We start from the raw sequence: 23,327 nt of genomic DNA on the forward strand, positions 1-23,327 counted from the left end.
ACCTTGGAAATATCTGATGATCATGGAGTAAAATGTCATATAGGTAATGCTTGCATTATGATACATCATTTTCATAAAACAACTTCAGAATCTGAAATAAAACTTGAAATTATATAATAACATCACCTGTTGTCATTGAATGTAGCCATCACAGGTCTCCTTTTCCTATTGAGATTTCCAGGCCTGGCAATAATTATCTGTGACACTGCTTCAGATTCAATCTTTGGTCCCCTTGGTTTATCCCACTGCTGAGGCAGGCTAGTGGAAGAGGGCTGTGAAGGAATGGCTTGATAGCCTGATATCTTCCAGCCTTCCAGTATCAGGACAAGTGCCAGTACATGGGAACACTTTCCACTTGCACTGAAGAGAATAGGGTGAATACATTTGTTACAGAACTGTGACAGCAGGAATATATAATATATAATATAATTGAGAAGAAAATACATTTACATGGTTTTATTCCCATAATGCCCTAACAACAGATATTACATTTACCTCTTACATTTATTACAGAATCTGTTTCTTTCCGCGATGATAGAAATTTATAAATTAATTATATGGGATAACATGGGTTTCATTGTCAACAACTAGGCGGCCAGCACACAGGCGTGTAATTGATTTGATATCTATATATGCTTATAAAACCCCAACAGATTTATGCCATAAAGTGGAAAGGCACCGAGAGGTTATTTAGTGTACTACTCACCCACATTTGCAGCTACAATGGAAGTCAGTGAAGCGATTTGTGAATTCTGTCAAGGGACAAGTTGATTACATGAGGAGCTTCGGTTTTCCGTTGACTTCTATAAATCCTCCCGCAAATCGACACGATATTATCACAACATGAATGGAAAGTAACGGAATGAAGGTATGAGGCCGAACTAAAAGCCACTCCACGTTGTTTTTGCCGCAAAGTAGGTTCATAAGGCAAATATTTCAGGCCAATATCATCGGGAATGTCTCTAAACGATATCACGACTGCCATCTTGACAGTTGGTTTTGACAGCGATGTTGTCGGACCTTTTGAGAGTTATCTCCCTTTCTTTTGGGGGCGTGGTTAACTCTCCACTGGCGATACGTTAATTGTGAGGTCGGTTCTCAACTTATCCTTGTTTGCCAGTATGTTGTTATCTAACTAATCTCATCATTTTGGATCATCAAATGACACTATTTCCATTAAAACTCCTTTTATTACAATTTTTTTAATTCTGGATGATAATTATTCCCCGCAACGCATTTTGCAGGGGGTATTAAAATGTACCTGTCCGTGCGTCCCTGCACATTTGTCTTTTCCGGAGCATAACTCTAAAACCGTTCACTATTCTTCACCGAACTTGGCACATAGATAGATCTGGTGGTCTGCTGGTGCCTTTTGGTAGTTTGGATTTCTGAACAAAATATTTTGTGCGTTTCCATGGCAACAAGTTTGACTTAGACTGAAATTGGTGGTAGTGCTCTTTTCCGGAGCAGAACTAAAAACTGTTCACTGTTTCATCACCAAATTTCATACATAGGTAGGTCTAGTGGTGAACTGGTGCCTTTTGGTAGTTCTGGATTTCTGAATAATTCTTTCTTTTTTTTTTGCATTTCCATGGCAACAATTTTTGCTTCAACTGAATTTGGTGGTAGTGCTCCTTTCTGGAGCAGGACTTTGAAACCTCTCAGTACTCTCCTTCCACTTTGCTATATACACGCCAAAACATTTGACATAATCATAACTCGTAGACATATTCATGAAGAGTATTTTGCCATTGCGGGGGATATTGATGACTTTGTCTTCTTGTTTGATGTGCTTGTGGTTGATTTAGAAGATAAAGCTACTCTGTTTTCAATTTTGCGGTCCTTGATCGTTGATTCAAGTCCACTAAATGTAATTTAAAAACCCAAACCCAGGTTTATATTCAGTCATCTTTTTAACACTCTAAAACCATTTGAGCAGAAACCAAAAGAGGTTGAGAATATTAAGGATAAATGCGCCCTTTCCCTATGAAGTGATAAATGAAACTTAAATTTGATCTGGATATTTGATATTTGCTTTGGCAAAAATAATAGTAAATAATAGTACACGTATATAGTATACATGTATATAGTACACAACTTGTGCTCAATGTGCATTACATGCACTTCCTCAAATGATGACACTGACTTAGGTTGTTTTTATCCCAAAATTAAACCATTGCTGCTATCATGCAATTCATAACATTATGAAATAGTTCTGTTTCATATACTATTTTACCATAATCATGTTTTGTGTTTTGAAGTTTTAGCTCTTCTGAGAGAAAGTCAAATGAGCTTATGTCGTTACCTATTTATTTATCAATTGTCATTGTTTTAAACATCTTCACCTCAGAAAGGGCCATTCAGTTTCCAATCTTTCTGTCATCTTGAAAGTTCTGTTTATTCACAGAGGGGAATGTTTATCACCCGATGCATCTTACAGAGCCTGATTGCTTAAAGGTCACATGCAACGTAAAACACAACTTTGCAGATTCTGATACCTTTCGGTATGGACTTACCGAAACAAATCATGAAAAATGCAAATTCAACTTATAAAGTTGAAAAATAACGCGATGAAAAAAACCGCGCGTCGGAGTTCAAACGATTCACTAATTTTCCCCCGACTTTTCGGAGGAAAACTGGTTTCAACAGCTGGGCTGCGCTCATAGCACTTGCGCAGTGAAATAGGTTCGCGCAGCTTGGAAGTGGGTTGTCCTGTGAATACTCGGTGAAGGCTTTGGTGTGAGCTATTTTTCTAATGTTTTGTTGATATTTCACAGGCGCGAGCTTTTTATATGTTATGACAGTAGATTAACTGTTTATATAATTTCATTTGCCTATTTCACCACACGTTCTTCTTACCGAGTCACTTTCTCAGTTCGATACTTAAAAGCAATGTCATTATTTAGCTAGGAATTTCAAAGTGTGATATAGATATGTCGTTATCACAGACCAAACTCAAACTCTGTTTTATTGACACCTATGTGTCTGCCTGCCTGTCTGCTAATGACCATATTCAATACACAACTGCGATCACTGACCACATGCAATTTAAACTTAACACCAATCAGGCTATACACCATAAACAAAATGCATTGATTTATGGCCCGAGTTCGGTCTCTGTCACATTATGTAATTACACAGACAGGCAGGTGTGATACTTGTACACATGACATGTTATGATGTCTGTTGATTGCAAAATGTTATGCACCAAAAATGAGCATGTATTTACAAAACCCAACATCTCTATATATACACACACAATGAGCCGTGAGGGCATCTGCAAATGAACCAGCCGTTACACTTGAGTGCACACCCACCTGCTCTGACTGGGTTCGGTATCCCGGCTGCTTCGTTTCTTGGGAAGTAAACCCAAGTACACAATATTGCACTTTTGATTTGCGATTATATGCTTATAATTTTGTTTATATGTTTTTTCATAACCAGCAATGTATATTATATGTCATGAATAAGTGATAATTGTGTTTTAATTATGTTTGATTTTTGGTTGCATGTGACCTTTAAGCAAGTAATTAATACATTTTGAAGATAGTGATGATTTGATGGCTGTATTGCAGTTTGCTGACACTTTAGGGTACTGTGACGCATGATATGCTGGGTACTGTGACGCATGATATGCTGCCCAATGTCTGTTTAGAGCCTATTCTTAGTACATTTACCTACCTCAGATTTCTCTAGGTTTAGGTAAAGTGATGCTTGGTCCACAACATGCACATATAATTACCAAGAGTGTAAAATACAAATTCAGGTGAGCAACAGCACCTTTTGGCTCTATTCTATAACTTGTCTTTTGGTTAATGCTTTTTTTTGAAAGGTCATTTTGTTTCTTTTAGGTTCACAGAAACTGAAGACAAAGGATAGAAGACAGGTGTTTGTGCATGAAATGAGTTGAATAACTTATGAAAAGAAATTGGAGCTATGTTTGTAATGAGGCACATCTTCATCATAGACTGAGTTTGAGTGTGTTATAATTTGTTTTATGATTAATGCATCTATAGCATTACTTATGTATATTACATGTATTTCTTATGCATATCACGTTTCATTTCTCTATGTACTCATATTACTATTGATAATGAAACTTGAAACCTAAAATGATATACGTATTTGGTGTCTATGTTGTCTGTAATTAACTGAACTGTATGTAATATGCTTATGTTTATGCAGTTTTGTTCTGACTAATATTGACCCTCTCGCAGAGGCCAAATTGGGCCTCAGTTATTTGAACCTGTTGTTTATGAAAGACAACCAATCCCCACATATCTTTGCTGATCCAAACTAGTTTACTGATGTCTTCAATCTTGTCTTGTAGATATGGACCATTTTAATTGGATATATATTATTCAATTACATCTCTGGACAAGAAACCATTTTTGAAGTGTTCACCTGCATTTAAAGAATTTTAAAGCTCTGATACACCAGCATGTGGTCATGCATGTATGTGCCAACTTGAATATTATTGATACCAGCAACAAAACAAAAAAACTACTGATATGGCCGTTATCAGTATTCTGTAAATAAAGAAATAATGTTCCGGTTTCTTAAAAATATGCCACATGTCATGACCTTGAACAAATCTATTGATGTTGATATGGACCTAAAACTCTTGTACTTTGTGCATACAATTGCTTTGATGATATTACTCATTTGAATGTTTTATATGTATTTATACTCATGGAAACGAATAAGGGAACACATGAAAGTACAAGTGTTCCTTTATGCTTTCCAGGTTGCTTCAGCAAGGTAATTATTGCACTGTGAGCGAAATTCTGGAAATAAATAAAGGAACACTTGTACTTTTCATGTGTTCCTTATTGTTTCTATGAATATATATGAACTTTCCCTGATACATCATATGTTGATGTGACCATTATATAATGCTAATGTAAATATCAAATAAACCCAATGTTGGTTTCGATAGCAAAATATGATGTAAATATGGACCTGATACAGTGGTATCCTACAGATATATCCTTTTCCTATGTGACCTGCTCATATATTATTCATAAATGACTTAAGTTTACATGGCCTTGAAAAAATATTATTGATGTAAATATGAACCTGAAAGATTTGTATCTTGGAAGTAAACCTATTGTTAATGATATTGTTGATTTCAAGATGGACCTGATACACCACTATCACACAAATATTGCTATATATTGAAGTGACCTAGACAACATATTATCACTTTACAGCACCTTGTCAAAATATTATTGATGTAAATATGGACCTAATAGAGTAGTATTTTACAAAATGAATCCTGTCTTGATATAACTCTGATGAAATAGTATTGATGTAGATATGTCCTTGATATACTTGTATGTTTTAGACTTAATGTATCCTGAGCTTTCCATGGTGTAAATATGGACCTGATACACAAGCAGCATGCCCTAAATCTTTGTTGAAATATCATTGATGTAAATATGGACCTACTACACCAGTATGTTAGAAATAAACCCACTGTTGATGTTACCAAAAAGAAAGATGATTATGTAAATATGGACTTGATACACTTGTATCTTTCAAATACACTTGTATCCTGAGTTTTCCTTGGTGTAAATGTGGACCTGATGCAGAAGTATCATTAGAATTAAACCCAATGTTGGTGTAACCTGAAAAAGAAAGATGATTATGTAAATATGGACTTGATACACTTGTATCTTTCAAATACACTGTGTCCAGAGTTTTCCTTGGTATAAATATGGACCTGATGCAGAAGTACCTAGAATTAAACCCAATGTTGGTGTAGCCTGAAGAAAAGGATGAAGATGTAAATATGGACTTGATAGATTTGTATGTTTCAATTAGACACTATCCTGAGTTTTCCTTGATGTACGTATGGACATAATACACCAGTATATTAGAAGTAAATCCAATGTTGGTGTAACCTGAAAAGAAAGATGATTATGTAAATATGGACCTGATACACTAGTATGTTTCAAACTTACTGTATCCTGAGTTGTCCTTGGTGTAAATATGTACCTGATACAGTTGTATCCTAGAATTAAACCCAATGTTCTTGTAACCTAAATTATGAATTATGATGTAAATATGGACTTAATACACTAGTATCTTTCAAAAACACACTGTATCCTGAGTTTTCTTTGATGTAAATATGGACCTGATACACTAGTATCTTAGAAATAAACCCAATGTTTGTAACCTAAAATATATGGATTATGATGTAAATGTGGACTTGATACACTAGTATCACTCAATTAGACTGTATCCTGAGTTTTCATTGATGTAATATGGACCTAATACACCAGTACATTAGAAATAAACACAATGTTGGTGTAACCTGAAAAGAAAGATGATTACCGGTATGTAAATATGGACTTGATACACTAGTATCTTTCAAACTTACTGTATCCTGAGTTTTCCTTGGTGTAAATATGGACCTGATAACCAGTATCACTCAAATAGACCATATACTGAGTTGTCTTTGATGTAAATATGGACCTGATACAGTAGTATCCCAGAATGAAACCCAATGCTGTTGTAACCTTAAAAGATTGGTTATGATGTAAATATGGACTTGATACACTAGTATCTTTCAAATACACTGTATCCTGAAGTTTCTTGATGTAAATATGGACCTGATGCACCAGTATATAATACAGATATATCCTTTGCATGTATGACCAACTCAAATATTATTCAAACATACTAACCTGATGTGTCCTTGCTAAAATATTATTGATGTAAATATGACCCTGAAAGATTTGTATGTTGTGAGTAAACCCAATGATGATATAACCTTGATGAAATATTATCACTTATTATGTTCTTGTCAAAATATTACTAATTTAGATATGGACCTGATACTGTAGTATCTTAGAAATAAACCCATGTATGTGTAACCTAAAGAAAAGATTATGATGTAAATATGGACTTGATACAGTAGTATCTTTCAAATACAAATATATACTGAGTTTTCATTGATGTAAATATCATTGACAGTACTCAAATGAGACTAATACACCAGTATTCTTGAGTAAATAAACCTGATAGAGTAGTAACCTCAAATACAAAGAAGATGATTGAATTATGTGTAAATATGGACTTGATACACTTGTATCTTTCAAACACACTGTATCCTGAACTTCTTTGATGTAAATATGGACCTGATACAGTAGTATCTTAGAAATAAACCCACTGTTGTAACCTAACAAAATGGATTATGATGCAAGATGGACCTGATACACTAGTATCACTCAAATAGACTGTATCCTGAGAAAGATGATTGATGTAAATATGGACTTTGATAAATATCATTGATGTTTCAAAGGACCTAATACACCAGTCCAGAGATAATACAGATATTATCATTTGCATGTATGACCAACTATGGATATTATTCCAACAACAGTATCTGATATGAATTAAACCCAATGTTGGTGTAACCTAAAGAAATGAGAAATGATTGATGTGAATATGGACCTGATACACTAGTATGTTTCAAACTATACTGTATCCTTGAGTGTTCTTTACATGTATATAGTGGACCAATGAAAGTAGTATCCTGAAAAGAAAGATGATTATTAAAATGGACCTGATACACTAGTATGCTTCAAAGAAACTGTATCCTAGTGTTCTTTCATGTAAATATGGACTTGATACAGTAGTATCTTTCAAACACACTGTATACTGAGTTGTCCTTGATGTAAATATTGACTTGATACACTAGTATCTTTTAAACACACTGTATCCTGAGTTGTCCTTGGTTAAAATATTGACCTGATACAGTAGTATCCCAGAATGAAACCCAATGCTGTTGTAACCTTAAAAGATTGGTTATGATGTAAATATGGACTTGATACACTAGTATCTTTCAAATACACTGTATCCTGAACTTTTCTTGATGTAAATATGGACCTGATGCACCAGTATATAATACAGATATATCCTTTGCATGTATGACCAACTCAAATATTATTCAAGCAATACTGACCTGATGTGTCCTTGCTAAAATATTATTGATGTAAATATGACCCTGAAAGATTTGTGTCTTGTGAGCAAACCCAATGATGATATAACCTTGATGAAATATTATCACTTATTATGTTCTTGTCAAAATATTACTAATTAAGTATGGACCTGATACAGTAGTATCTTAGAAATAAACTTGATGTATGTGTAACCTAAAGAAAAGAATTGTGATGTAAATATGGACTTGATACAGTAGTATCTTTCAAATACAATGTATACTGATGTTTTCCTTGGTGTAAATATGGACCTGATGTAGTATCTGTCAAATATGGATGGACCTGATACAGTAGTATCTCTCAAATATTGTATCTTGTGTATTCTTTGATGTAAATATGGACCTGATACAGTAGTATCTCTCAAATATTGTATCTTGTGTATTCTTTGATGTAAATATGGACCTGATACAGTAGTATCCAAGAATGAAACCCAATGCTGTTGTAACCTTAAATGATTGATTATGATGTAAATATGGACTTGATACACTAGTTTCTTTCAAATACACTGTATCCTGAAGTTTCCTTGATGTAAATATGGACCTGATACACCAGTATATAATACAGATATATCCTTTGCATGTATGACCAACTCAAATATTATTCAAACAATACTAACGTGATGTGTCCTTGCTAAAATATTATTGATGTAAATATGACCCTGAAAGATTTGTATGTTGTGAGTAAACCCAATGATGATGTAACCTTGATGAAATATTATCACTTATTATGATCTTGTCAAAATATTACTAATTTAGATATGGACCTGATACAGTAGTTTCTTGGAAATAAACCTGATGTATGTGTAACCTAAAGAAAAGAATTGTGATGTAAATATGCACTTCATACAGTAGTATCTTTCAAATACAATGTATACTGAGTTTTCCTTGGAGTAAATATTGACCTGATACAGTAGTATCTCTCAAATATTGTATCTTGTGTATTCTTTGATGTAAATATGGACCTGATACAGTAGTATCACTCAAATCTGCCTTAAATACTTGATGATATATCATTCATCTAGATATTGACCTGATACAAAAGTATCTTAGAAATAAACCCAATGTTGGTGTAACCTGAAAAGAAAGATGATTATGTAAATATGGACTTGATACACCAGAATATAATACAGATATATCCTTTGCATGTATGACCAACTCAAATATTATTCAAACAATACTAACGTGATGTGTCCTTGCTAAAATATTATTGATGTAAATATGACCCTGAAAGATTTGTATGTTGTGAGTAAACCCAATGATGATGTAACCTTGATGAAATATTATCACTTATTATGTTCTTGTCAAAATATTACTAATTTAGATATGGACCTGATACAGTAGTTTCTTGGAAATAAACCTGATGTATGTGTAACCTAAAGAAAAGAATTGTGATGTAAATATGCACTTCATACAGTAGTAATATAATAATATAATAATAAATGGATATTTCTTATGCGCCATAGTCCATTCAGAGCATGCTCAAAGCGCTACATATAAAAAGAGTGACTAGAGTTCAAGAAGAAGATATGACAATTAGCCAAAAATAACTTGTATCTTTGAGAGTATTTTACTGAGTTATAGGTTGTAGACATTTTTTTTTTTGAAGAGGATACAAGGTATTTGAGAAATCGATTTGAATGCTTCTAGGGATGAAGCATTTTTTTATGGGAGTAGAGATGAGACTGTTCCATAGGGTTGGTGCTGCAAATTTAAATGACCTATGGCTTGAAAGTATCTTTCAAATACAATGTATACACTGAGTTTTCCTTGGTGTAAATATGGACCTGATAACAGTAGTATCTCTCAAATATTCAGATCTTGTGTATTCTTTTGATGTAATATATTGACCTGATAATGTAGTATCTCTCAAATATTGTATCTTGTGTATTCTTTGATGTAAATATGGACCTGATACAGTAGTATCTCTCAAATATTGTATCTTGTGTATTCTTTGATGTAAATATGGACCTGATACAGTAGTATCCTAGAATGAAACCAATGCTGTTGTAACCTTAAATGATTGATTATGATGTAAATATGGACTTGATACACTAGTATCCTTCAAATACACTGTATCCTGAAGTTTCCTTGATGTAAATATGGACCTAATACACCAGTATATAATACAGATATATCCTTTGCATGTATGACCAACTCAAATATTATTCAAACAATACTAACCTGATGTGTCCTTGCTAAAATATTATTGATGTAAATATGACCCTGAAAGATTTGTATGTTGTGAGTAAACCCAATGATGATGTATCCTTGATGAAATATTATCACTTATTATGTTCTTGTCAAAATATTACTAATTTAGATATGGACCTGATACTGTAGTATCTTAGAAATAAACCCAATGTATGTGTAACCAAGCAAAAAAGATTATGATGTAAATATGGACCTGATGCAAGTATGCAAGTAGCATGCAAATATATATATACCAAAAACATTAGGGAAATATCATTGAAAAACATATGGACCTAATACACCAGTATCTTAGAAATAAACCCACTCTTGGTGTAACCTAAAGAGAAAAGATGATTATGTAAATATGGACTTGATACACTGTTATGTTTCAAATACACTGTGTCCTGAGTTTTCCTTGGTGTAAATATGGACCAGGACACAGTAGTATCCTAAAATTAAACCCAATGTTGATGTTACCTAAAGACAAAGGATTATGATGTAAAGTATGGATTTGATAGATTTGTATATTTCAATTAGACTGTATCCTGAGTGTTCCTTGATGTGCGTATGGACGTAATACACCAGTATATTAGAAGTAAACCCAATGTTGGTGTAACCTGAAAAGAAAGATGATTATGTAAATATGGAATTGATACACTTGTAAATCTTTCAAACACACTGTATCCTGAACTTTTCTTGATGTAAATATGGACCTGATACAGTAGTATCTTAGAAATACACCCACTGTTGTAACCTAACAAAATGGATTATGATGCAAAATGTGGACGTGATACACTATTATCACTCAAATAGACTGTATCCTGAGCTTTTCTTGATGTAAATATGGACTTGATACACTAGTATCACTCAAATAGACTGTATCTGAGCTTTTCTTGATGTAAACCTAAGACACTTTGATGAAATATCATTGATGTAACTATGGACCCTAATACACCAGTATTTTAGATAATACAGATATTATCATTTGCATGTATGACCAACTCAAATATTATTCCAACAATACTAAGCTGATATGAAATAAACCCAATGTTGGTGTAACCTAAAAGAGAAATGATTGTGTGAATATGGACCTGATACAGTAGTATCTTTCACATACACTGTATACTGAGTTTTCCTTGGTGTAAATATGGACCTGATAGTAGTATCACTCAAATCTGCCTTAAATCCTTGATGATATATCATTCATCTAGATATTGACCTGATACAAAAGTATCTTAGACATACAACCACTGCTTATTGTTTTCCAGGTTTCTTCACAAGGTATCTATTACACTGTGGGTGAAATTATGGGAATAAATAAAGGAACACTTGTACTTTCATGTGTTACCTTATTAGTTTCCATGACTATAGATATTGATTAGGTACCTGTGTTGATATACTAGTATAGGAATATGCACCTCTTTTATTTATGAGTTTGTGCTATATTTAGATATGTATTTAGATAACTAACTTGTTACTAAACTGCATATGTACTTACGACTGAAAGCAATGTTTTCTTTGTAAAAATACTGTTTTGTGATGAGATGTGCCTCCATTATGAACATGGGAAAGTCATATTAGGATGTATGGTGTTACCTAATAGCTGATACATGAGTTGGAGTTAGCGACTCACAATAGTGATGTCATTTGACACATACAAATATGTATGTTGCAGTTTTTCATTTCTTTAGGTTTACTTCTATTACTTCTTGCTTCTTTGTTGATTTTAAAAGTGATCACAGTGAATGTTTTATACTTTCGCTACAGTAAGCTATGCAAATCTAATTAGTGAGGAATATTGATATTTGTGTTTCTTGTAGACTTCAATTCAGATATTGCTGTGTGAAAATTACAAATTTACATGTTTGTGTTTAATCAGTTCCAATATTTTTGTTAATTGATCATACTTAGTATGCTTTGTATTAGTTGATTAGCATTCATTGATGTCTCAATAGTTGAAAACAAACAGTTTTTTGTATTTCTATCATGCTTTACAAATGTGAAATCTACATTTTGTCGTAATAGAACACAGGAATATATTGAGAAGCCTTTTCCTTATTTCAATTTGAGACTGCACCTTGAATGCTGTATCGTCATGTCACACATTTGTGTGAATTAAAGGTCTAGAAAACATAGTATTATTGCATTGTACCATTATATACTGGACAAAATAAGTTAGGGATGTATTTATTCACTGACACACTGATAAAATATCAATAATAAAAATACCAATATCCCTAACTATTTTGTCCAGTATATATAATGGTACAATGCAACAATAATATGTTTTCTAGACCCTTTTAATTCACGCAAATGTTATGACATGGCTTGATACAACATTCAAGGTGCAGTTCAAATTGAAACCGGGAAAAAAAGGCTTTCCAATATATTCCTGTGTTCTAATACGACAAAATGTAGATTTCACATTTGTAAAGCATGATAGAAATACAAAAAACTGTTTATTTCAACTATTGAGAGCATCAATGAATGCTTAATCAACTAATACAAAGCATACTAAGTATGATCAATTAACAAAATATTGGAACTGATTAAACACAAACATGTAAATTTGTAATTTTTCACAGCAATATCTGAATGAAGTCTACAAAAAACACAAATATCAAAATTTCGACTAATTAGATTTGCATAGCTACTGTAGCCAGTATAAACATTCACTGTGATCATTTTTAAAATCAACAGAGAACTGAAGTAATAGAAAGCAAAACCTAAGAAATGAAAAAGCTTTGCAACATACATATTTGTATGTGATAAATGTTTATCACTATTGTGAGTCGCTAAGCTAACTCATGTATCAGCTAATAGGTAACACCATTCATCCTAATATGGCTCCATGTTCATAATGGAGGCACATCTCATCCACAAAACAGTATTTTACATAGAAAACATTGCTTTCAGTCGTAGTACATATATGCAGTTTAGTAACAAGTTGGTTATCTAAATACATATCTAAATATAGCACAAACTCATAAATAAAGAGGTGCATATTGCTATACTAGTATATCAACACAGGTACCTAATCAATATCTATAGTCATGGAAGCGAATAAGGTAAATACATGAAAGTACAAGTATTCCTTTATTTATTCCCATAATTTCACCACAGTGTAATAGATACCTCGTGAAGAAACCTGGAAAACAATAAGCTTGATGGTTTGTATGTCTAAGATACTTTTGTATCAGGTCAATATCTGTGATGAATGACATATCATCAAGGATTTAAGGTAGATTTGAGGATACTACTATCAGGTCCATTTATACCAAGGAAAACTCAGTATACAGTGTATGTGAAAGATACTACTGTATCGGGTCCATATTCACACAATCATTTTCTCTTTAAAGGTTACACCAACATTGGGTTTATTTCATATCAGCTTAGTATTGTTGGAATAATATTTGAGTTGGTCATACATGCAAATGATAATATCTGTATTATCTAAAATACTGGTGTATTAGGTCCCATAGTTACATCAATGACATTTCATCAAAGTGTCTTAGGTTTACATCAAGAAAAGGCTCAGGATACAGTCTATTTGAGTGATACTAGTGTATCAAGTCCATATTTACATCAAGAAAAGCTCAGGGATACAGTCTATTTGAGTGAGTAATAGTGTATCCGTCCACATTTTGCATCATAATCCATGTTTGTAAAGAGTTACACCCGGTGGGTGTATTTCTAAGATACTACTGTATCAGGTCCATATTTACATCAAGAAAATTTCAGGATACAGTGTGTTTGAAAGATACAAAGTGTATCAATTGCATATTTACATAATCATCTTTCTTTTCAAGTTACACCAACATTGGGTTTACTTCTAATATACTGCTGTAGATGCGTCCACCGTACATCAAGAGAACACTCGGGGATACAGTCTGAAGTGGAAATATACAAAATCTATCATCAGTCCATGCCGTCATGATCCTTTTTCTTCAGGTAACATCAACATTGGGTTTAATTTTAGGAGACACTACTGTGTCGGTCCATATTTACACCAAAGGAAAACTCAGGACACAGGCCCAGTGTATTTGAAACTTTTTAACAGTGTATCAGAATCCATATTTACATAATCATCTTTCTCAACTGGGATTTAAAGCCAAGTGGGTTTATTTCTCAAGATACTGGTGTATTAGGTCCATAGCCGTTTTTAGGGTATATATATTTGCATATATATATTTGCTTGCATCATGGTCCATATTTACATCATAATCTTTTTGCTTGGTTACACATACATTGGTTTATTTCTAAATCACTACAGTATCAGGTCCAGATCTTCATTAGTAATACTTTGACAAGATCATAATAAGTGATAATGTTTCATCGGAAGGTTAAATCATCATTGGGTTTACTCACAACATATACGAAATCTTTCAGGGTCATATTTACATCAATAATATTTTAGCAAGGACACATCGGAAGGCTTAGTATTGTTTGAATAATATTTGAGAGTTGGTCATACACATGCAAAGGATATATCTGTATTATATACTGGTGTATTAGGTCCATATTTACATGCAAAGAAAGTTCAGGATACAAAGTATTTGAAGAAAAACTGGTGTATCAAGTCCATATTTACATCGTAATCAATCAGTTTAAGGTTACAACAGCATTGGGTTTCATTTTAGGATACTACAGTATCAGGTCCATATTTACATCAAAGAATACACAAGATACAATATTTGAGAGATACTACTGTATCAGGTCCATAGTTACATCAAAGAATACACAAGATACAATATTTGAGAGATACAGTATCAGGTCAATATTTACATCAAAGAATACACAAGATACAATATTTGAGAGATACTACTGTATCAGGTCCATATTTACACCAAGGAAAACTCAGTATACATTGTATTTGAAAGATACTTTGGCCATAGGTCATTCAAATTTGCAGCACCAACCCTATGGAACAGTCTTCCTACTCCCATAAAAAATGCTTCATCCCTAGAAGCATTCAAATCGGGACTCAAAACCTTCCTCTTCAAAAAAGTCTACAACCTATAACTGTAAAATACTCTCACGGTTATTTTTGGCTAATTGTCATATCTTCTTCTTGAACTCTAGTCACTCTTTTTATATGTAGCGCTTTGAGCATGCTCTGAATGGACTATGGCGCATAAGAAATATCCATTTATTATTATATTATTATATTACTACTGTATGAAGTGCATATTTACATCACAATTCTTTTCTTTAGGTTACACATACATCAGGTTTATTTCCAAGAAACTACTGTATCAGGTCCATATCTAAATTAGTAATATTTTGACAAGAACATAATAAGTGATAATATTTCATCAAGGTTACATCATCATTGGGTTTACTCACAACATACAAATCTTTCAGGGTCATATTTACATCAATAATATTTTAACGGGACACATCACGTTTGGTATTGTTTGAATAATGTTGAGTTGGTCATACATACATACAAAGGGATATCTGTATTATATTCTGGTGTATCAAGTCCATATTTACATAATCATCTTTCTTTTCAGGTTACACCAACATTGGGTTTATTTCTAAGATACTTTTTGTATCGGGTCAATATCTAGATGAATGATATATCATCAAGGATTTAAAAGGCAGATTTGAGTGATACTACTGTATCGGAGTCCATATTACATCAAAGAATACACAAGATACAATATTTGAGAGATACTACTGTATCAGGTCAATATTTACTCAAAAGGAAAACTCGGTATACATTGTATTTGAAAGATACTACTGTATGAAGTGCATATTTACATCCATAATTCTTTTCTTTAGGTTACACATACATCCAGGTTTATTTCCAAGATACTACAGTATCAGGTCCATATCTAAATTAGTAATATTTTGACAAGATCATAATAAGTGATAATATTTCATCAAAGGTTACATCATCATTGGGTTTACTCACAACATACAAATCTTTCAGGGTCATATTTACATCAATAATATTTTAGCAAGGACCGCATCACGTTAGTATTGTTTGAATAATATTTGAGTTGGTCATACATGCAAAGGATATATCTGTATTATATACTGGTGTATCAGGTCCATATTTACATCAAGGAAACTTCAGGATACAGTGTATTTGAAAGATACTAGTGTATCAAGTCCATATTTACATCATAATCAATCATTTTAAAGGTTACAACAGCATTGGGTTTTCATTCTTGGATACTACTGTATCAGGTCCATATTTACATCAAAAGAATACACAAGATACACCAAGGCAATATTTGAGAGAGATACTACTGTATCAGGTCCCATATTTACATCAAAGAATACACAAGATACAATATTTGAGACATACTACTGTATCAGGTCCATATTTACATCATCAAAGAATACACAAGATACAATATTTGAGAGATACTACTATATCAGGTCCATAATATTACACCAAGTATTTCTAAAGAAAACTCAGTATACATTGTATTTGAAAGATACTACTGTATCAAGTCCATATTTACATCACAATTCTTTTAAGTTGGGTTAAACATACATCAAGTTTATTTCTAAGATACTACTGTATCTTGGGTCCATACTTAATTAGTAATATTTTGACAAGAACATAATAAGTGATTAATATTTCATCAAGGTTATATCATCATTCATTGGTTTTGCTCACAACACACAAATCTTTCAGGGTCATATTTACATCAATAATATTTTAGCAAGGACACATCAGGTTAGTATTGCTGAATAATATTTGAGTTGGTCATACATGCAAAAGGATATATCTGTATTATATACTGGTGCATCAGGTCCATATTTACATCAAAGAACAGTTCAGGATACAGTTTATTTGAAAGATACTAGTGTATCAAGTCCATATTTACATCAATCTTTTAAAGGTCACAACAGCATTGGGTTTCATTCCGGGGGATACTACTGTATCGGGTCAATATTTTAACGAGGACAACTCAGGATACAGTGTGTTTCAGGATACTACTGTACATCAAGTCAATATTTACTACAAGGACAACTGTATACAGTGTGTTTGAAGATACTACTGTGTCGAGGGTCCATGTTACAGGATACAGATAAGTTTGAAACATACTAGTGTATCGGGTCCATATTTACATAATCATCTTTCTTTTCAAGTTACACCAACATTGGGTTTACTTCTAATATACTGGTGTATTAGGTCCATCACGATACATCAAAGGAAAACTCAGGATAGTGTCTAATTGAAACATACAAATCTATCAAGTCCATATTTACATCTTCATCCTTTTCTTTTAGGTTTACACCAACATTGGGTTTAATTTCTAGGATACTTCTGCATCAGGTCCATATTTATACCAAGGAAAACTCTGGACACAGTGTATTTGAGAAGATACAAGTGTATCAAATCCATATTTACATAATCATCTTTCTTTTCAGGTTACACCAACATTGGGTTTTGCAAAGAAATTCTGCGATACTGGTGTATCAGGTCCATTATTTACATCAAAAGGATTTTGTTGGAAGGTTACAACAGTGGGTTTATTTCTAAAGATACTACTGTATCAGGTCCATATTTACATCATAAAAGAAAGGTTACACAAGATATAGTCTATTTGAGTGATACTACTGTATCAGGTCCATATTTACATAAAGGAAAACTCAAGATACAATATTTGAAAGATACTACTGTATCAGGTCCATATTTACATCAAAGAGATACACAAGATAATATTTGAGTGATACTACTGTATCAGGTCCATATTTACACCAAGGAAAACTCAGTATACATTGTATTTGAAAGATACTACTGTATCAAGTCCATATTTACATCACAATTCTTTTTCTTTAGGTTACACATACATTTCTAAGATACTACTGTATCAGGTCCATATCTAATTAGTAATATTTTGACAAGAACATAATAAGTGATAATATTTCATCAAGGTTATATCATCATTGGGTTTTAATCACAAGATACAAATCTTTCAGGGTCATATTTACATCAATAATATTTTAGCAAGGACACATCAGCTTAGTATATTTGAATGATATTTGAGTTGGTCATACATGCAAAGGATATATCTGTATTATACTGGTGCATCAGGTCCATATTTACATCAAGAAAAGTTCAGGATACAGTGTATTTGAAAGATACTAGTGAATCAAGTCCATATTTACATCATAACCAATCTTTTAAAGGTTACAACAGCATTGGGTTTCATTCTGGGATACTACTGTATCAGGTCCATATTTACATCAAAGACAACTCAGTATATGGTCTATTTGAGTGATACTGGTTATCAGGTCCACATTTACACCAAGGAAAACTAAGGATACAGTCAGTTTGAAAGATACTGGTGTATCAAGCCCATATTCACATACCGGTAATCATCTTTCTTTTCAGGTTACACCAACATTGTGTTTATTTCTAATATACTGTTGTATTAGGTCCATATTCACATCAATGAAAACTCAGGATACAGTCTAATTGAGTGATGCTAGTGTATCACGTCCACATTTACATCATAATCCATATATGTTAGGTTAATTACAACATTGGGTTTATTTCTAAGATACTAGTGTATCAGGTCCATATTTACATCCAAAGAAAACTCAGGATACAGTGTGTTTGAAAGATACAATGTATTAAGTCCATATTAACATTATAATCCATAATTTAGGTTACAAGAACATTGGGTTTAATTCTAGGATGCTACTGTATCAGGTACACATTACACCAAGGACTACTCAGGATACAGTAAGTTTGAAACATACTAGTGTATCAGGTCCATATTTACATAATCATCTTTCTTTTCAGGTTACACCAACATTGGGTTTACTTCTAATATACTGGTGTATTACCGTCCATCACGTACATCAAAGGAAAACTCAGGATAGTCTCTAATTGAAACATACAAATCTATCAAGTCCATATTTACATCTTCATCTACACCCTTTCTTTAGGCTACATATTTATACCAACATTGGGTTTAATTCTAGGATACATATTTACTGCATCAGGTCCATATTTATACATCAAGGAAAACTCAGGATACAAGTGTATTTGAAAGATACAAGTGTATCAAGTCCATATTTACATAATCATCTTTCTCTTTTGGTAACATCAACAGTGGGTTTATTTCTAACATACTGTTGTAGTAGGTCCATATTTACATCAATGATATTTCAACAAAGATTTAGGGTATACTTGCATGCTACTTGTATATCAGGTCCATATTTACACCATGGAAAGCTCAGGATACATTAAGTCTAAAACATACAAGTATATCAAGGACATATCTACATCAATACTATTTCATCAGAGTTATATCAAGACAGGATTCATTTTGTAAAATACTACTCTATTAGGTCCATATGTACATCAATAATATTTTGACAAGGTGCTGTAAAGTGATAATATGTTGTCTAGGTCACTATCATGTGTGATAGTGGTGTATCAGGTCCATCTTGAAATCAACAATTTCATTAACAATAGGTTTACTTCAAGATACAAATCTTTCAGGTTCATATTTACATCAATAATATTTTTCAAGTCATTTATGAATAATATATGAGCAGGTCATATAGGAAAAGGATATATCTGTAGGATACCAGTGTATCTGATACATATTTACATCAGGAAAACTCCAGTATATAGTCTGTTTGAAAGATACTTGTGTGTCAGGTCCATATTTACATCATATTTTGCTATCGAAACCAACATTGGGTTTTATTTGATATTTACATTAGCATTATATAATGGTCACATCAACATATGATGTATCAGCTTCATATACTCATAGAAACAAATAAGGGAACACATGAAAGTACAAGTGTTCCTTTTATTTATTTCCAGAATTTAAGCTCACAGTGCAATAATTACCTTGTTGAAGCAACCTGGAAAGAATAAAGGAACACTTGTACTTTCATGTGTTCCTTATTCGTTTCCATGAGTATAAATACAGATAAAATATTCAAATGAGTAATACCATCACAGCAATTGCATGTACAAAGTACAAGAGTTTTAGGTCCATATCAGCATCAATAGATTTGTTCAAGGTCATGTGGCATATCTTTAAGAAACCGGCACATTATTTCCATATTTACAGAATACTGATAAAGGCCATATCAGTAGTTTTTTTGTTTTGTTGCTGGTATCAATAATATTCAAGTTGGCACATACATGCATGACCACATGCTGGTGTATCAGAGCTTTAAAATTCTTTAAATGCAGGTGAAAACTTCAAAAATGGTTTCTTGTCCAGAGATGTAATTGAATAATATATATCCAATTAAAATGGTCCATATCTACAAGACAAGATTGAAGACATCAGTAAACTAGTTTGGATCAGCAAAGATATGTGGGGATTGGTTGTCTTTCATAAACAACAGGTTCAAATAACTGAGGCCCAATTTGGCCTCTGCGAGAGGGTCAATATTAGTCAGAACAAAACTGCATAAACATAAGCATATTACATACAGTTCAGTTAATTACAGACAACATAGACACCAAATACGTATATCATTTTAGGTTTCAAGTTTCATTATCAATAGTAATATATAAGTACATAGAGAAATGAAAGCATTGATATGCATAAGAAATACATGTAATATACATAAGTAATGCTATAGATGCATTAATCATAAAACAAATTATAACACACTCAAACTCAGTCTATGATGAAGATATGCCTCATTACAAACTATAGCTCCAATTTCTTTTCATAAGTTATTCAACTCATTTCATGCACAAACACCTGTCTTCTATCCTTTGTCTTCAGTTTCTGTGAACTAAAAAAGAGACAAAATGACCTTTCAAAAACGCATTAACCAAAGACAAGTAATAGAATAGAGCCACAAGGTGCTGTTGCTCACCTGATTTTGTATTTTAGACTCTTGGTAATTATATGTGCATGTTGTGGACCAAACCATCACTTTACCTGAACCTAGAAATCTGAGGCAGGTGAATGTACTAAGAATAGGCTCTAAACAGACATTGGGCAGCATATCATGCATCACAGTACCCAGCATATCATCGTCCACAGTACCCTAAAGTGTCAAGCAAACTGCAATACAGCCATCAAATCATCACTATCTTCAAAATGTATTAATTACTTGCAAAGGTCACATGCAACCAAAAAATCAAACATAATTAAAACACAATTATCCTTATTCACTGACATATAATATACATTGCTGGTTATGAAAAACATATAAACAAAATTATAAGCATATAATGCAAATCAAAGTGCAATATTGTGTACTTGGGTTTACTTCCCAAAAGCAGAAGCAAGCGGGATGCGAACCCAGTCAGAGCGGGTGGGTGTGCACTCAAGGTAACAACTGGTTCATTTGCAGATGCCTCCAGCTCATTGTGTGTGTATATATAGAGATGTTGGGTTTTTGTAAATACATGCTCATTTTTGGTGTATAACATTTGCAATCAACAGACATCATAACATGTCATGTGTTCAAGTATCACACCTGCCTGTCTGTGTAATTACATAATGTGACAGAGACCGAACTTCGGGCCATAAATCAATGCATTTTGTTTATGGTGTATAGCCTGATTGGTGTTAAGTTTAAATTGCATGTGGTCAGTGATGCTTGTTTGTGTATTGAATATTGTCATTAGCAGACAGGCAGGCAGACACATAGGTGTCAATAAAACAGAGTTTGAGTTTGGTCTGTGATAGCGACATATCTATATCACACTTTGAAATTCTGTAGCTAAATAATGACATTGCTTTTAAGTGTCGAACTGAGAAAGTATTTCGGTAAGAAGAGCGATGTGGTGAAATAGGCAAATGAAATTATATAAACAGTTAATCTACTGTCATAACATATAAAAGCTTCAGCCTGTGAAATATCAACAAAACATTAGAAAAATAGCTCTCACAAAGCCTTCACAGTATTCACCAGGACAACCCCACTTCCAAGCTCTTGTGAACCTATTTCTCTTACTGAAGTGCTATGAAAGCATAGCCAGCTGTTGAAACCAGTTTTCCCCGAAAAGTCTGGGGGAAAATTAGTGAATCGTTTGAACTCCGACCAACGCGTTTTTTTTCAGCGGCGTTATTTTCAACTTTATAAGATTGAATTTGCATTTTCATGATTTGTTTTGGTAAGTCCATGCCGAAGGTATCAGGAATCTGCAAAGTTGTGTTGTTTCGTTGCATGTGACCTTTTAAGCAATCGGGGCTCTGTAAGATGCATGGGTGATAAACATTCCCCTCAATGAATAAACAGAACAAGATGACAGAAAGATTGGAAACTGAATGGCCCTTTCTGAGGTGAAGATGTTTAAAACAATGACAATTGATAAATAAATAGAGTACTTTGACATATAAGCTCATTTGACTTTCTCTCCAGAAGAGCTAAAACTTCAAAACACAAAGCATGATTATGGTAAAATGGTATATGAAACAGAACTATTTCATAATGTATAGTGCATGATAGCAGCTTGTGGTTTAATTTTGGGATAAAAACAACCTAAGTCAGTGTCATCATTTGAGGAAGTGCATGTAATGCACATTGAGCACAAGTTGTGTACTATATACATGTATACTATATACGTGTACTATTATTTACTATTATTTTTGCCAAAGCAAATATCAAATATCCAGATCAAATTTAAGTTTCATTTATCACTTCATAGGGAAAGGGCGCATTTATCCTTAATATTCTCAACCTCTTTTGGTTTCTGCTCAAATGGTTTTAGAGTGTTAAAAAGATGACTGAATATAAACCTGGGTTTGGGTTTTAAAATTACATTTAGTGGACTTGAATCAGCGATCAAGGACATAAAAGTGAAAACAAGTAACACATCTTCTAAATCAACCACAAGCACATCAAACAAGAAGAACAAAGTCATCAATATCACCACTTAATGGCAAAATACTCTTCATGAATATCTGAGTTATGATTATGTCAAATGTTTTGAAGTGTATATAGCAAAGTGGAAGGAGAGTACTGAGGGTTTTCAAAGTCCTGCTCAGAAAGAGGAGCACTACCACCAAATTCAGTTGAAGCAAAAATTGTTGCCATGGAAATGCAAAAAGAAGAAAGTATTCAGAAATCCAGAACTACCAAAAGGCACCAGTTCACCACTAGACCTACCTATGTGTGAAATTTGGTGATGAAACAGTGAACAGGTTTTAGTTCTGCTCGGGAA

At 33.0% G+C, this 23,327-nt stretch overlaps 6 long non-coding RNA genes across 6 annotated transcripts; 2 read left to right on the plus strand and 4 right to left on the minus strand.

Annotated features, from left to right (window-relative positions):
• Positions 1-150: 150 nt before the first annotated feature.
• Positions 151-23,048, minus strand: LOC124272572. Its single transcript, XR_006897357.1, has 3 exons — positions 23,037-23,048; positions 11,902-11,907; positions 151-360 (listed from the first exon to the last, which is right to left on the minus strand). It is a non-coding gene; the product is annotated as an uncharacterized LOC124272572 (long non-coding RNA).
• Positions 5,248-10,822, minus strand: LOC124272575. Its single transcript, XR_006897359.1, has 3 exons — positions 10,769-10,822; positions 7,146-7,217; positions 5,248-5,387 (listed from the first exon to the last, which is right to left on the minus strand). It is a non-coding gene; the product is annotated as an uncharacterized LOC124272575 (long non-coding RNA).
• Positions 5,443-6,610, minus strand: LOC124272570. Its single transcript, XR_006897355.1, has 3 exons — positions 6,358-6,610; positions 6,001-6,139; positions 5,443-5,725 (listed from the first exon to the last, which is right to left on the minus strand). It is a non-coding gene; the product is annotated as an uncharacterized LOC124272570 (long non-coding RNA).
• Positions 8,234-9,124, minus strand: LOC124272571. The gene is made up of 3 exons (XR_006897356.1): positions 8,908-9,124; positions 8,289-8,408; positions 8,234-8,257 (listed from the first exon to the last, which is right to left on the minus strand). It is a non-coding gene; the product is annotated as an uncharacterized LOC124272571 (long non-coding RNA).
• LOC124272573 lies at positions 14,819-15,041 on the plus strand. Its single transcript, XR_006897358.1, has 2 exons — positions 14,819-14,851; positions 14,969-15,041. It is a non-coding gene; the product is annotated as an uncharacterized LOC124272573 (long non-coding RNA).
• LOC124272576 lies at positions 15,674-18,619 on the plus strand. Its single transcript, XR_006897360.1, has 2 exons — positions 15,674-15,711; positions 18,558-18,619. It is a non-coding gene; the product is annotated as an uncharacterized LOC124272576 (long non-coding RNA).
• Positions 23,049-23,327: the final 279 nt, after the last annotated feature.

The sequence above is a fragment of the Haliotis rubra genome, unplaced genomic scaffold (assembly GCF_003918875.1).
Source record: "Haliotis rubra isolate DU_JTF1 unplaced genomic scaffold, ASM391887v1 Scf1702, whole genome shotgun sequence".
Classification (NCBI taxonomy): Eukaryota; Metazoa; Mollusca; class Gastropoda; order Lepetellida; family Haliotidae; genus Haliotis; species Haliotis rubra.